The 15,456-nt window shown below is 36.8% G+C and overlaps 1 pseudogene across 1 annotated transcript; it reads right to left on the bottom strand.

Moving 5' to 3' along the window:
* Positions 1–3,314: 3,314 nt before the first annotated feature.
* On the bottom strand, positions 3,315–5,074 carry LOC143531280 (protein LEAD-SENSITIVE 1 pseudogene; annotated as a pseudogene). The gene is made up of 2 exons (XR_013134993.1): positions 4,981–5,074; positions 3,315–4,042 (listed from the first exon to the last, which is right to left on the bottom strand). The product of XR_013134993.1 is annotated as a protein LEAD-SENSITIVE 1 pseudogene (transcript).
* Positions 5,075–15,456: the final 10,382 nt, after the last annotated feature.

The following is a 15,456-nucleotide window of genomic DNA, read 5'->3' as shown; positions in this document are numbered from 1 at the left end:
GCCACTTGGCATCAAACTGCCCTACTATCAAGACGGGGGGGGGGGGGGGGGGGCGACCCGGGAACTTACTCGAGGGGGAAATTGGAAAAAAAGCCAAAAGTCAGGGCGAGGGCCTTCAATATCACCAAGAAAGAGGCAAAAGATGATGCGTACGTTGTTTCGGGTACTTTTCCCAATACGTCATTATAATTTACCATTTTGAATTTCTTTTCCTTTGGAAACGTTTGTGTGTTCAAGTAGCTAAGTAAGTAGTGTAATATTATACCAGGTACCTATTTACTTGATGAAATACATGCAACCGTTTTATTTGATTCGGGTGCCGGTAGAAGTTTTGTGTCTACCAATTTCTGTTTCTTGTTGAATAAATTACCCGAGCGCGTGGTTGATATGTTTGATGTTGAGGTCGCCATAGGAAAGTCTGTATCCGTGTCTAGGGCTATTCAGGGTTGTACCATCGAGTTGTCTGGGTATAGATTTCCGGTGCGACTGTACTTGAAGCCGCTTGGCTATTTCGATGTGGTGCTTGGGATGGACTGGCTCGTGAGTGTTGATGCTCAAATCATTTGTGGTCAGAAACTTGTACGTCTAAGGGCCCCGGATGGGACCCAAATTACGGTCTTCGGTGATCGGAATAGTGCAACTCCACCTATCAGATCCATGCTCAAGGCGAGAAAATTGATGCAACGGGGGTGCGGAGCGTATCTGGCGTATGCTATAAACGTGAAAACCGAGGATGCTACTGTCGGTGAGGTTCCTATTGTTCGGGATTTCCCGAATGTTTTTCCTGATGATTTGTCAGATATGCCGCCGGATCGCGAAGTCGAGTTCCAAATAGACCGTGTTCCAGGTGCAAAACCTGTTGCTCGAGCCCCTTACCGTCTAGCACCAAATGAAATGAAAGAACTTATGACTCAACTGGAAGACTTGCTTGACAAGGGCTTCATTCGACCAAGCATCTCACCTTGGGGTGCCCAAGTCTTGTTCGTCAAAAAGAAAGACGGTAGTATGCGGATGTGCATTGACTACCATGAATTGAATAAACTGACTGTGAAAAATCGATACCCTCTACCAAGGATCGACGACTTATTTGATCAGCTCCATGGAGCTAGTTGGTTTTCAAAAATCGACCTTAGGTCCGGATATCACCAGTTGAAAATTCGTGAGGAAGATATCCCTAAGACTGCCTTCCGCACTCGTTATAGGCATTATGAATTTCTCGTGACGTCTTTCGGTTTGACTAATGCACCGGCTGCGTTCATGGATCTTATGAACCGGGTGTGTAGGCCGATGCTTGATCGTTCTGTTATTGTGTTCATCGATGACATTCTTGTGTATTCCAAAAGTGAGTCCGATCACGCTGGACATCTCACGGAAGTTTTGGAAGCTTTGCGAAAGAATAAATTGTACGCGAAATTTTCTAAGTGTTCTTTTTGGCTACGCGAGGTTCAATTCTTGGGTTATGTCATTAACTCGAGCGGTATTCTGGTCGACCCTGCAAAGGTGGAAGCCGTGAACGAATGGGAATCTCCTAAGTCTGCGTCTGAAATTCATAGTTTTCTGGGATTGGCGGGGTATTACCGCCGCTTCATTCCCGACTTCTCAAAAATCGCTTTGTCGTTAACCAAGTTGACTAAGAAGAATGTTAAGTTTGTGTGGGGTTCTAAGCAGGAGGAGGCTTTCCTTGAATTAAAGGACAAGTTGACGCATGCTCCGGTTTTAGCTTTACCCGATGGCACCGAGGATCTGGTTGTTTACTCTGACGCCTCTTATCATGGGCTTGGATGTGTTCTGATGCAACGGGGTCGAGTCATAGCTTATGCCTCTCGGCAGTTAAAGCCTCATGAGGCGAATTATCCTACTCACGATTTGGAACTGGCGGCGGTTGTGTTCGCGCTCAAGTTATGGAGACATTATTTGTATGGTGTTCATTGTATTATCTATACCGATCATAAGAGCTTAAAGTATTTCTTCGAACAAAAGGAACTGAATATGCGTCAGCGTCGGTGGTTAGAATTGATTAAGGACAATGATGTAGAGATTATGTATCACCCCGGCAAGGCTAAAGTGGTAGCCGACGCGTTGAGCCAGAAGAAGGGACCGAATCCTATTCGTGTGTCTTACCAGCTTATCCTCAGACCCGATATTTTAAAACAGATAACCAACATTCAGAACGAGGCCTTACAGGTGGAATGGATTATGTCAGAACGTATTTGGGGTCAGGAGAAATTTTTAGAAAACGTCGGTGACGGGGTGAAGTATAAGGACGGTCGTTTATGGGTACCCAAGCATGGAGGATTCAGGAGCCAGATATTGGATGAAGCACATAAGTCGCGCTATTCCATTTATCCGGGCGCGACCAAGATGTACCAAGACCTGAAGAAGAATTTCTGGTGGCCAGCGATGAAGTATGAGGTGGCTCAGTACGTGAGTAAGTGTTTGACGTGTCTGCAAGTTAAGGCTGAACACCAGAAGCCTTTCGGGAAGCTACAACCCCTAAAAATACCTGAGTGGAAGTGGGAGCATCTTACGATGGACTTTGTGACTAAGTTGCCTCGTACTCCTAAGGGTAGTTATGACACAATTTGGGTAATCGTGGATAGATTGACTAAGAGCGCTCACTTCTTGCCAATTAGAGAAACTTTTAATTTTGAGCAGCTGGCCGATGTATTCATTCATGAGATCGTTTCTAGGCACGGAGTGCCCGTATCTATTGTTTCGGATAGGGATACGCGTTTTACCTCCCGATTTTGGAAGAAATTCCTTGAGGAGATGGGTACTAAACTTCTTATTAGTACCGCTTATCACCCGCAGACGGATGGTCAATCCGAGAGGACCATTCAAACTCTTGAAGATATGTTGCGGGCTTGTGTTATCGATTTTGGTGATAGTTGGGATCGTCACTTACCGTTAGTCGAGTTCTCGTATAATAACAGTTATCACGCTATGATTGAAATGCCACCGTTTGAGATGTTGTATGGGCGTAGGTGTAGGACTCCGGTCTGTTGGGGCTCCATTGGTCAGAACAGTTGGGTAGTTTGGAAGTGGTTGAGGCCACGACTGAAAAACTCGATAAGATAAAGGCTTTTATGAAGGCCGCTCAGGATCGTCAAAAGTCTTATGCGGACAAAAGGCGGAGACCTATTGACTTCGAGGTTGGTGACCGTGTTATGTTGAAAGTTTCTCCTTGGAAGGGTATTATTCGTTTTCGTAAAAGGGGGAAACTCAGTCCGAGATAACATTTGAAACAAAATCCCAAGTCCTTAAATAACGTAAGCAATAACGTCAACTCGTGTTAAAGGCCATAAGCTTATCAGTTACATTCCTCTGGTTTCTTTATGGTCACGAGCACACAAAAACGATTCAACATGTTGCACTCTAACCTTAACAACATCATCTCGGACACCAATGTCGGTTTTATATCGGTCCCAATAATACCCCCCAACTGTGGCCGCTACTGTGAGTGGACTCATAGAGGTGCGTAACACAACTTTTCCAAACATTTGAAGAAGAACGGGCTTCCATGGAGCACTAGCGATGGAATTCACCTGACCACTGCCTCCAGTGGCGACCTTGCCATAAACCAAAAAGCCCGTCTTGCAGTACAAAGCGAAATCCTCACAGTTGTGCTTATACACATCATAGTTTCCAAATCCGGTTTCTGATTTGAGCAAATATATGGCTCGGTGGATCACATCAGAGGGCGGGCTCGATGGTTTAATGGTGCATATGCCGCCTCGAAATTTGGAAATATGCTCCCATTTAGTCACTCCATATTGATAGATGTATAGTGATCCGGTTCCAATAAAACAATTCAAACACGAGAGTGTTACTCCACTGTCTGGTTGATGAAATCCACAGGTGTAAGTGCATAAACATGAATCGACATCACAATTTTTTCCGCATTCGGGCTGTGAAAATCCAATGTCCATAGAGGTGAAACATGAAGATGGAACTTGAAGATTAGAAGACAAGTTCCATACAGGACTCGCAGTTTCTTGACCGTTCGTGAAATGAATAACCTTGTTTTCACCAACATAAATACCTGTAATGAGTATTGTATTACCATAATTGAAGATCAATTAGAAAAAAAAATCACATAAATATTAAAAAAAAAGTAACTAGCTTTCACAGTATTTAATACATATTAGACTTTATTTAGATGCAAACAATAAACAGTTAGTTTTGAGTGTTTGGATGAGCCTATCACAATCATTTGATGATAAAATAATCTGTTTTGGAGTTTCAAATAAATAATCTGATTCTGCATACCTTATTTGCGAAATCGTCGAAACACTCATTTGATTATTTCAAATAGCATAAGCAGTTTAAACAAGCAATCCCAAACACACCCCTTAGCTCAAAAGTTGTGTTTAGTTTTAAAAAAAATAATAAAAAAAAAAATTTTAATTGACCCGTTCTGATCATAACCCGGCCCATTTGCCACCCATACTCACAAGTCACAACTATAGTCCCAAAACAACAATACTTATATTTTCTTGAAAAATTGTATTGTAATAATTAACTATGACAGTATGACCTATCGACAGATAATAATCCAAAGATGCATTTTGACCAATGATAATCCTAACTTTCATTTGTATTGCATAGAGCAATCCCGGTAGTATAATCATCATAAATTTTACACTCAGTTACATTTTATCTATACTCAATATCGCTACCACGTTTCTCCGTTCATAATCTTTAATGTGAGGGAAATCGATATAAATCTATTATGACTATGCTACCGGGACAACAAAAATGAAAGTTAGGATTATAATGGTCAACATGCAAGTATGGATTATTATCGACCGATAGGTCATATATAGGTAAGAATCAAATAATCAAATTCTTTTTCATGAATAATATGATAGCTTTGTCTGTTTGATTCCCAAATATATATAAGACGATAGAGTTGTTTATCAACGTAGAACACATGCAGAATGTATATATTGTTCTAAACGTGTGAATAAAAGTACAGACCGTGGTGGGCGTAAGTGAATGCAGTTCTCTAGGTGTAAATGTGATCGCCGGGATTTATTTCACCTGGATCAACTCGGCGAGAAAGAGAACCCATTTTTTATGATTACCTTGATTGTTTATTGGAATTTTATTCTAGGGTTTGAAACAAAGAGCAAGTGTAAATATAGACCGGCTTCTAGTTTTTTTTTTACTTTTTAACCGGGCCCAAGGCTTTAAAGTTTGGCTTGAGCGTTCTCACAAAAAACCATCACTTGACAGTCGTGGAGTCATTACAAGAGCAGATGTTTTTTACGTAACATACGGTGGGACGAAAAACCCGGGTGGGATCGGATTCGAACCGACAACCTTGTACAAGGCCTAGTTCAAATTATTCATTGTCTTAATCTATCAAAAGTGACACAGGTGAGGATCGAATTTAGGGCTCCACTGGATAACGCAAGCCTTCTACCAAACCTGAAAAATTATATATATATTGTAATTTGTATAATGTTATTTTTATTTAAAAATGTATTTATAAATAATAATTAGGAACATGGGAAGGGTGTTACGGTGTAGGACGGGTATTATGGTTGGGGATATATAATATAAACAAAGTTAACAATTGGAAGCAAGTCATTGACGTCTTCGAGGCTAGATTATCTCTATGGAAAGCGCACTCTCTAACTATTGGAGGTAGGGCCACTCTTATTAAATATGCACTCGAGAGTTTGCCGATCTACTATTACTTGCTCTTTTAAAGTGTTAGCTAAGGTCATCAAATAGTCAGAAGGAATTATGACATGGGGTTATGTGTATGTGCGTCGTACCGGGAGAAGGGTGGGGTGGGGGGATCAGCTTCACCAAGGTTCATTGGGTGGGCAGTCCATGTGGCTCTTCCAAAAAAGAAAGGAGGGCCTTTGGAGAATGGTGATCGAGGCTGTCGACATGCCAAGGGAGGGGTGTGGGTGGTCCCGGTTAATAAAAGCTTCACTAGAACTCGAAAAAACATCGATAGAGTGGTAAATGACTTATATCTGGCTGATGTTAGACTCCATCACTTGATTAAAGGGATGGTGGGTGATGGCAATGACATTTGTTTCTTTGGGGGGGAGTTCTCAGTTAGGTCAGCTAAGCGTACTTTTGTTTCTTCCAAAGATGTTAGTTATTTGTCATGAAATGGAGTTGGTGGGTTGTTTAGGAGGAATATTTAGGTGCACTCTCTCAGGTGTACGTACATGTGATTAGTCCTGATTCGGTGGAACACATCTTTTCAGTGTCTTGTGGCGTCATGGTGTGCATCATATTATTGTTTGGTGTAGGGTGCCCCCGATCTTCGTGTTCTCAATGAGAGATTTGTTGAAGCTTCATGAGAATGTCGGCTTGAGAAGTATTGAGCAGAAAGTGTTTCTTGTCATTGTTATCATAGATTGTTAGAGACTATGAAAAACAGGAAAAGGAAAGGAAGTCAAGATTTAAAGCATCATTGACAACAAGATTTGAGGGTTATTGTGGTTTTAAAATAGATCGAAATGTAACATCATTTCTTTGCCAAATTTTGTCTTCTTGTTCCCTCTAGTTTTTTGAGGAGGCTTCTGTGTTGTGTATTTGTTTTGTGAATAAAGTTATTAAACCAAAGTGGTTTCGTGGTGTAGTTGGTTATCAAGTCAGTCTATGTAACATACCAAAATTTGCAATAAATAATATTTTATATATTATCTCTTATGGTGGACAAGTTTACTTAAGACGGTAAATAAAATAATAATAAAAGAGGGAAAGAGAAGCAGGCTAATTAGAGAGAATTAATCATGGACTAAAAAGGAAAGATGGGCCTTAGGTCCATGGGCTTAAGGGAGTATAAATACCCCTTAAACCCTAAATCTTTCCATTTCCATCCATATTTTCCATCTTATTCTCTCTACACCTCCATAACACACACAAACCCTTTCCTTTTTCGGCCGCAAATGAAAAAGTATAACTGAGATGTCGAGAAGCACAAATGCTAACGACTGGCGTATGATCATACTAGACTGAGATTATGTTGGACCTCTCCGAATGCGAAAGCATACAAAGCAAATAAGCACATAAACAAGTAAGGTATAAGTTGTTAGCACATAAGACAAAGTTGCTGTTTTAAGGATAAGTATATAATGAGAAATATATTTACGCATATGTCCCCAAAACGTGAAAAAACAAGTAAAATAAGGGAATGTGGTACTCACCTCGATAGACGAACAATAGTGAAAAGAGGAATATTAGGATGATGATTCGCGGAAATCACACGTTGACGATAAGGCCTAACAAAGGAGATAGAATACGAAGATACTAAGTAAACGAAATAGATCGGATAAGAGAGTTCGATAGTTAAATGATTAACATTAAGCCATATTATATTCTTTTTACTCATAACTAATATAATATTATGAAAAATTATTAGTTTGTTAAATTATAAATAAGGTATATTAAAATATTATATAAGTAAAACGCATCCATAAAAACATTATTAGTTTATTAATCCGTTAATAGTATTTATTAAATATTTTATTACGTAAAAATATTATTCAAGTAAAATACATCTTTAAGAATATTTATTAGTTTGTTAGAACATTTAGTAAGTTTGTTATATAGTATATATATATAACAAAAAATTTTAGTTTACGTGGTATTATATAATATACATACGCATATATACATATATGTCTACATATACGTACATACACGAACGACAAGTGCAAGAAAACAAGTATTATATGATCGGTTTTTAATAAAAATAATTGTTAAATAATTATTATTACTATTATACACATTAAAATGATTTAAAAGAAAAACTAACCAAAACAATCTAAAAACTCGGGGTGGTAGGGGCTCGAACCCGCGACCTGCCCCCTGTAAGTCCAACGCTTAACAAGCTGGGCTATCCAACCATATGCAATACAGATAGGAATCAAAGTTTATAACGCTGCGGCCTGTTCATAACTCACAAACAAACCCTAACAAGATTAATCGATCGATTCCGTTTGTGTTTTGTTATTTACTCATAGGGTTAACACAGAACTATGAACAACGATCAAAACAAACTATTTAATTACCTTAATCGGTGTCACAAAGAGGGTTAATTAATCCGAACAGTAGCCGGCCAAAAACGAACAAGAACGGACAAGCAAACGTTGGTGTTAATTCAATTAATTATGTGGGTTATGACGGCTAAGGTTAGGGGAAGGTGTATCGAAGTTTAATTGATGTATTGCGATCGTTTATAAGCATATTAAGTTAGGGTTAGTGTCGGCTTAGGTGATAAACAATCCGCAGATCCGTTTTTGATTCACATAACATAATTAAGTCATTGTCTAGGCGCATATGGTATGTATAACATATATTTTGATTCGATTTCCATGATTGTGGCGTGAATTGTGGTCCAAGTTAACTGTTTTGGTACACGATTCGTCATACGGGTAGTGGGTTTGGGTTAGGATACGGGTTAACCAGATTTCTAAATGGGTTATATTAAATTTTGCATTTTAGCCCCTAAAGTTTGAGGATGGAAACAGTTGGAGTTAAACTTTGGTTTTGGGTGGTTTTTGTCAAAGTAAGAAAGTTATATTTATATTATAAAATTAATTAAACAATAATATAATAATAATTTAATTAACTCGATAAAAGCGATAAACTTTCTCGGGAATCGAAATGGGTCATGTTTTAATATAAATATTAAATCTTGGAAAGTCCGAGTTGTTACAGCTTAACCCTAGCCAGGGGCTCTGCCCCTTGGAACCCGCTAGGGGCTGCTGCCCCTAGAACCCCGCTGCCAGGGGTGCTGCCCCCGGACCCCGTTCGTTGTGGGTTATTTAAAGACAGAAATGCGATACGAGTAGTAATAGTTGATTGATACGTGTAATTGTTATACAGTTAGTCGTGCACAGCTCAAGAAAGGAATAACAATTAACGGTGAACGTAACCGTGTTCAGGTGAGTTTCTAGCCCCACTTCCTTGTTATGTTTTCGGGGCTGTGTGCATACTCGATGTGATAGTTAATACATTTACCTTAAGTGGTAAGTGTATGCCTTGCATGATTTATGTATGATGATTTCTTGACGGTCCGTGAACGATCTTCGGATATTGCACGTACCGTCAGGTGGAAGTTAAAGATATGATAAATATATAAGATGTATAAGTGATGTATGTATGAACATATATGATGTATGAATGATGAATGTATGAATATATTTGATGTATGTATGATATGTTGATGGCACGTGAACAATCTTCGGATATTGCACGTGTTGTCATGGAAGGTATGAAAAGACATGTATGGTACAGTTGCACGAAACAAAGGGACCATACCCTAATAATATCTGTGAGGATAGGGACCAGACCTTAATTATATCTGTGAGGATAGGACCAGACCCTCATAATATCTGTGATGGTGGGGACCAGACCCTTTATTATATCTGTGATGTTAGGGACCAGACCCTTATAATATCTGTGATGTTATAGGGCGGAAGGATCTTTAAATAGGATGGATAGTTATGTATGAAAAGTAAGTATGACTAATGCACACCCCTTCAGGCATGTGTGCAAGTATGTGAACCGATTGTATGTTGTATGATTAACTAGAACTCACTCAGCGTAGCTGACTTTTAGTATGCACGCAGGTGAGTAGGATGAGACAGCTCGCTTGAGGGGAACACGTGGCATTGAATAAGAGGCTGGCATCGGAAGACTCAAGACGTTTATCACTTTATGTTTAAATACTTAGTTTTCTAAAGACAAGATGGGTGTTTAAGACATGTTATGGATCGTTATGTAATAATTTATGAAAGTTTTTATATTCCGCGTATGTTTTTATTAACTCTGATGAATAGAACTATGTTGATGAGTAAATCCAACGCCCAAATGTGAGGCACCGGTAACGGGGCCTTACAGTCTTATTAAACATGTAGGCCTAAAATAGGAAATTAAACTAAGGATCCAAACTCAAATAATAAGCCTATTATGTGAACTTATTATTTAGAAGCATTGGTTCATATAGTATAAGTAGGATCGGATGTGAGAACCAGGGCTGGCCCATATATGTTATAAGGTGAAACCAGAACTTTAGGCCTAGTGACGGATCCAGAAATTTTCTTACAGGGGTCGGAAAACTTTTTAGTCTGTATTCTATTAACTATCGCTACATAATTTTTTTTCCGATTCGGTTCGGCCAATTGTGTCAAATAATCGTTATATAATCTTTTTGGTCCGGTTGGGTCCCTCCGATCGGCTAGAATCGCGTCGGCTTGAGTAATATAGAAAAAACATAATCAAACAAAAAAATACGTTAAACTTAAATAGAAATGCATAAATAAAATGTCATATGTCTAAAATTGTTCTTTACGGGATTTCAGTTTTTGAAGCTTAACAAAAAAATCATATATTACGCATGTCTTTTTCATTAAAACAAATACAACTATCATTTAAATTCTCATCCCTCATTTGATTACACAAATCAAACTTCACCTACTTTATCGCTGAAAAGTATTTTCAACGTTTCCGGTTGCGACAAGTAATACAAGAGCTAACCTCAATAAACGATCAACCAAAACAAATGAATTTTGTGAGCAAACCAACGTATATAGAAAGTCGAAACATTTTCTTTAGATTAAAATTCTTATAATCCGTTGAATGCTTACCTAACAAATTACTTGCGTCATTGTAACATTTTTTTAATAAGTTAATTGTAGATTGAGTTGAGAGTTTTGGGCGTGGACTTATAACTTAGGAATAGATTGATTGACATTTGAGCTTAAATTTGTATTAAATTTGTTTAATTAAACTCAAATTTAGTTATTTGTATACATTTAGCTCATTATAAATGTAAATTTGTAAATTTATTTTTATTATGGCTGGTCTCGAAATTTCATGGGGGTCATTCTCGAATTTTCACATGGTCTTTTTTTCGTTCTTGAAATTTCACAGAGGTCGGTGTCAAAATTTCACAGGGGTCGGTCGAGAGTTTAACACATATATACCACTAAAAAAAATTCTCACAGGGGTCGGCCGACAACCCTACTCATAAAGTAGTTGTGACCCTGTTTAGGCCCCTAAATTTTTGAGTCCTAATTTCAATTAAAACTAAATAAATTATATATATAATAAATGTTTATTGAATTTTAATAATCCCTATTGATTAATATTGACCAATAATAATTCTTATTCATCTTATTCAATAATATGTGTTTCCAATCATTTGTTGGATTAAAGTGTGATTAGTTTTATGATTAATTAATCTTTATGTTTGTTTTGATTGAATGAATAGTTGTTTGTCTGGGATTCTAGTTTATCACCAATTGATTGGTTGTATTCATCAACAATTATTTGAATAAGGGCCTCAAATTTTATATTTGTTTTAGGACACCAAAATAGTTGGCTGTCTCTGATGAGAACAAACTCACAATGATACGTGTGTGTGTGTATATATGGTTTGGATATCATACATTAATACAAATTAAATTGATGTGCAAATCAAATATTGTAATTATATATAGAGGTTATTTTTTACTCGCCCCGGGCCCGAAATTTTAAGGGATTCTCATAGACGGCCTTGTGTGCCTTGTTGTGTCAGTCTGACTTGCTTAACACGCTTAAATCGGTTTTGTTAGCCCTAGACTTCTCAGATTAATACCAACAACGAAAATGAACAGATTTGTAAAAATAGCAACATATTTGTGAATTGAGTATATTTAAATAAGAGAGATTCCAATTTAATAACAAAGTTTGTGTAGAGAAAATCAAAACCAAGAACACATCACAACCCTAGGCGTCCCTCGCAAAGTCATAGTCAATGGCTCTCTTGTCTTCGTTGTCAACAATCATCAACGCCCTAATTCGCTAGGCTCGTCGCCTCTTAATTCGCACCCTCATCCCCTCACTTTGGCTGCTTGTTCATAAGGCTTACCTTTCATTATTTCTTTTTATTCTTTATTTCATTATATATATATATATAAGGGTTCAAATAAGAATAAGGAGTTTCCTAAGAATGGTAAGAACCAATAAATTTTTGACATTTGGCATTACAAATGATGGTGAAAGAACAATTCTAGGAAACTATGTCGGTTATAATGATTAAAGAGTAATTCTAGGAAATTATGTCGGTTATTGGTGATTTTAAACCATTGATTAACATGATCCAATGGCTATGATTTATTCCTAGTCTTCCCAAGAAACTACTTCTTTTTAGTATAACCCTCCCCTATATATATATATGCTTATCATGTATCAGTTGTAAGTACTCTAGCGTCATCTGTAACATCCCAAAATTTTGATCCAAATTTGACAATTTAATAAAGATAAATGACCAAAAATATTTTCAAGATAAATAATAAAAAAATGAGATAAGGAAATAAAACAATTCCATGTTGAGAAAGTGGAAGTATCATGCATAAGTATAATAAATTGGACGTGACTCAATGGTAGAGCACTCACTTTACTAGTGAGAGGTAGGGGGTTCAAACCTCACTATCACCAATTTATATGAGAGATATGAGGGATGACCCTGGCTTACCAGGGTTCGGGTTCGGGTTCGAGTCCTGATCTCACCAGTTTTATCGGCTCCTCACTGTCGTGCCATTTGGCGGGCGTGGGGGTCGGGTTTTATTCGGTGAATCCCTCAATAGGTGGACTGCTAGGGGCTTTGTCCGTCCGGACTAGTGGCCGGCTCGGGCTACCTTTAGCCAATGGGGGCCGCGTACGGAGTACCCGGAGTTACTTGGTCGTTCAAAAAAAAATCCTGCATAAGTATAAACATGAAAAGAAAATTTTCCTCCCACATGAAAAATTAGAAAAAATTGGAAGCTCTTTATAAGAAGATGAGTTTCCGTAGTAATATTCTTTTATGCCTAGCATGTACCCAGTGGTCATAGCGAAAGGGTGCAAAGCATCCGACGCGCACGCGCAAGAGCTTGGGCACGGGCTCAGGCGATGGGAACAATGTGGCGTTTTGATGTCGCACTTTGCATTTTATCATTCGCGCTACGCAAACGGACAAGAAACCGATTCTTCGCGCTACACGAAGGGAAAAACACAGAACCCAAAGTACGCCTTTGCGCTACGCGAAGAACTAGCCCAGGTTGCTTCGCGCTGCCCGAAGTGCCCATTCTACATGGATGACACGTGTGGACGCGTGGCATCACGTGTCAGACCACGTGGCACCCCTGCGATGACTCATCAGGATAAGCCTAATTTATTCGATAGTTGGAACATCAACTCAATGATAGGCCTAATTTATTCGATAGTAGCGTGAACAAAATTCTCAAAAATATTAACATGCATTTTCGAGGCAGAAGTCATTGTGTAAGAAAGAAGAGAGATCATGGTGGAAAAATTAGCCATAACGCCACCTGAACGCTCGTGCATTGATGATACTCTGACCAAACCATGGATCTAGCAGACGGTCTTCTTCCTTGACTTAGCTTGGCTAACCTGATTTTTATTTAATTGTATTTTTTCTAAATTAATTCACATTAGTGTTATTTTTTAAAATATTGCTAAATGTGCGGTATGTCGATACTTAAAAGTTTTTTTGAAATGTGTTTGGAACCATCTCTAATATTCGGAGGGACCTTTATAGACGTGATGTCAACTGTAAATAGTGATTTTAACGCTTCATGCCTAACTCAACCAAAGTAAAAGATATTTTCCCATTTTATATTCCAAATTCTCATCACCTGATGCAATAAATGAGACCACACACATACATGCATATATGTAACATATTCTTTAGAATAACCAAATCAAATCTTATACTCTTAGCTGGGGTCGAATTATTGTTGCAATAAAAATTCATGAGTAATTAAATTTTCAAAATTCCACATATGAAATTTAGTGTCAAAATTGCGCCTTTTTTAATGCCATTTGAAATTTCTAAATGGAAACTGCCAACCAAACTCACCTCGACCTGGTCTGTAACATAGAAAATTTTCTTTGATTCAAGATTGAAAATCCAAGGAGCCTAGAAAACAATTGGTCTTATCTCGTCCAACCAAAGCATGATATACGACCCGCAACCAAAGATTTATTTTTATCAATTTGTTTAAATCAAATTTCAACTTGATTAAATCACTTGAGCTTCAAAAATCTGTTTCCAAATGCCCGGGTTTGAAAGCTTAGTTGAAATAAAAGACCACGACCACAAACTAGTATAAACAAACAGACCCAAAGATACCAATGCATTATTGTCATTGTAATTTGGATGGTAGGAAATGAAACAAACAGACCCAAAGAGACCAATGCATTATTGTCAATGTAATTTGGATGATAGGAAATGAAACAAACAGACCCAAAGTGACCAATGCATAATGTCATTTGGATGGTAGGAAATCAAAATGTGCCTTCCATATATAAAATTCGTTTACTTGCTTGACTTTGAATGTTCAATCCTTTTGTTTATTAGTCAACTTATGTGTGATGTCAGTACTTTTTTGAACTTTCGTTACCAAAACCAGTATTTTTTATTAGTTATCACTCCTTTAAATCAACAGTTAATTGATAGTTTATTTGATATACGTAAATCGATACATTAAGTTATACTTTTTCTTTTTCTGACCTCGACATTACTTATATATATATAGAGGATGAGTATCTAAGAGATTTTTTTAAAATTGAATACTTTTTATAACTATTTTAAATCACAAAAAACCTCTTTAAAAAAACACTACAAGAATTATAAAACGAAAATTTTAAAAAGGTAAAAAAGCTAAAAAAATTTATTTTTTATCCCTATTTCATAAAAAAGCTAATTATACACATATATATATTTTTATTTAATCTCCATTTACATAATGTACACATATGTACATTATAACTTTTCTTAATTGTACATATGTGTATAAAGAATAACATGTATAAAATTAAAAAAATAAGTATTAAACATATACGTATAATTTTGCTAAACCGATATTTTTTTTATTTTTTATGAAACTAGGATGAAAATAAAAAAAATTTGTTTTTTTTTTACTTTTTTATTTTCGTGTTTTTTTTGTTTTATAAAACTTTTTATTTTTCTTAAAATGAGTTATTTTGTTGTCCAAAATGGTTCTCACATGATCTCAATCCTATATATGGGAAAAGTTAACATATAAATGAAATTAACGTGCTAATTGTGAGAATCAAGTAGTGTAATTATATACTTATATCATAGTGTAATTACATAATTACGCTACTTGTATATATAATTATTCTACTTGATTCTTACAATTAGTACATTAATTTTATTTGTATTTGATTCAAACCATTTATATATATATATATATATATATATATATATATATATATATATATATTAGAAAATACCTTTACTACTAAGTAACTAGAGAAAACAAAATACGACCCATTACAAGAGACTCAAAACTATGAGCAAGACCACGAGATAATTAGAAAACACGAAAAATAACAAGGGTCAAAATAAGTTATACTGGAAAATTATGTTTCAAAATTTGATAAAAATATTATTATGTCTTCCGTGTT

Source organism: Bidens hawaiensis, unplaced genomic scaffold (genome assembly GCF_021521415.1).
Source record: "Bidens hawaiensis isolate Kalapana, Puna unplaced genomic scaffold, B.hawaiensis_p1.1 tig00009139_1, whole genome shotgun sequence".
Classification (NCBI taxonomy): domain Eukaryota; kingdom Viridiplantae; phylum Streptophyta; class Magnoliopsida; order Asterales; family Asteraceae; genus Bidens; species Bidens hawaiensis.
Note: the sequence above shows the minus strand (reverse complement) of the source record. Positions and strands in the feature narration are given on the sequence as shown.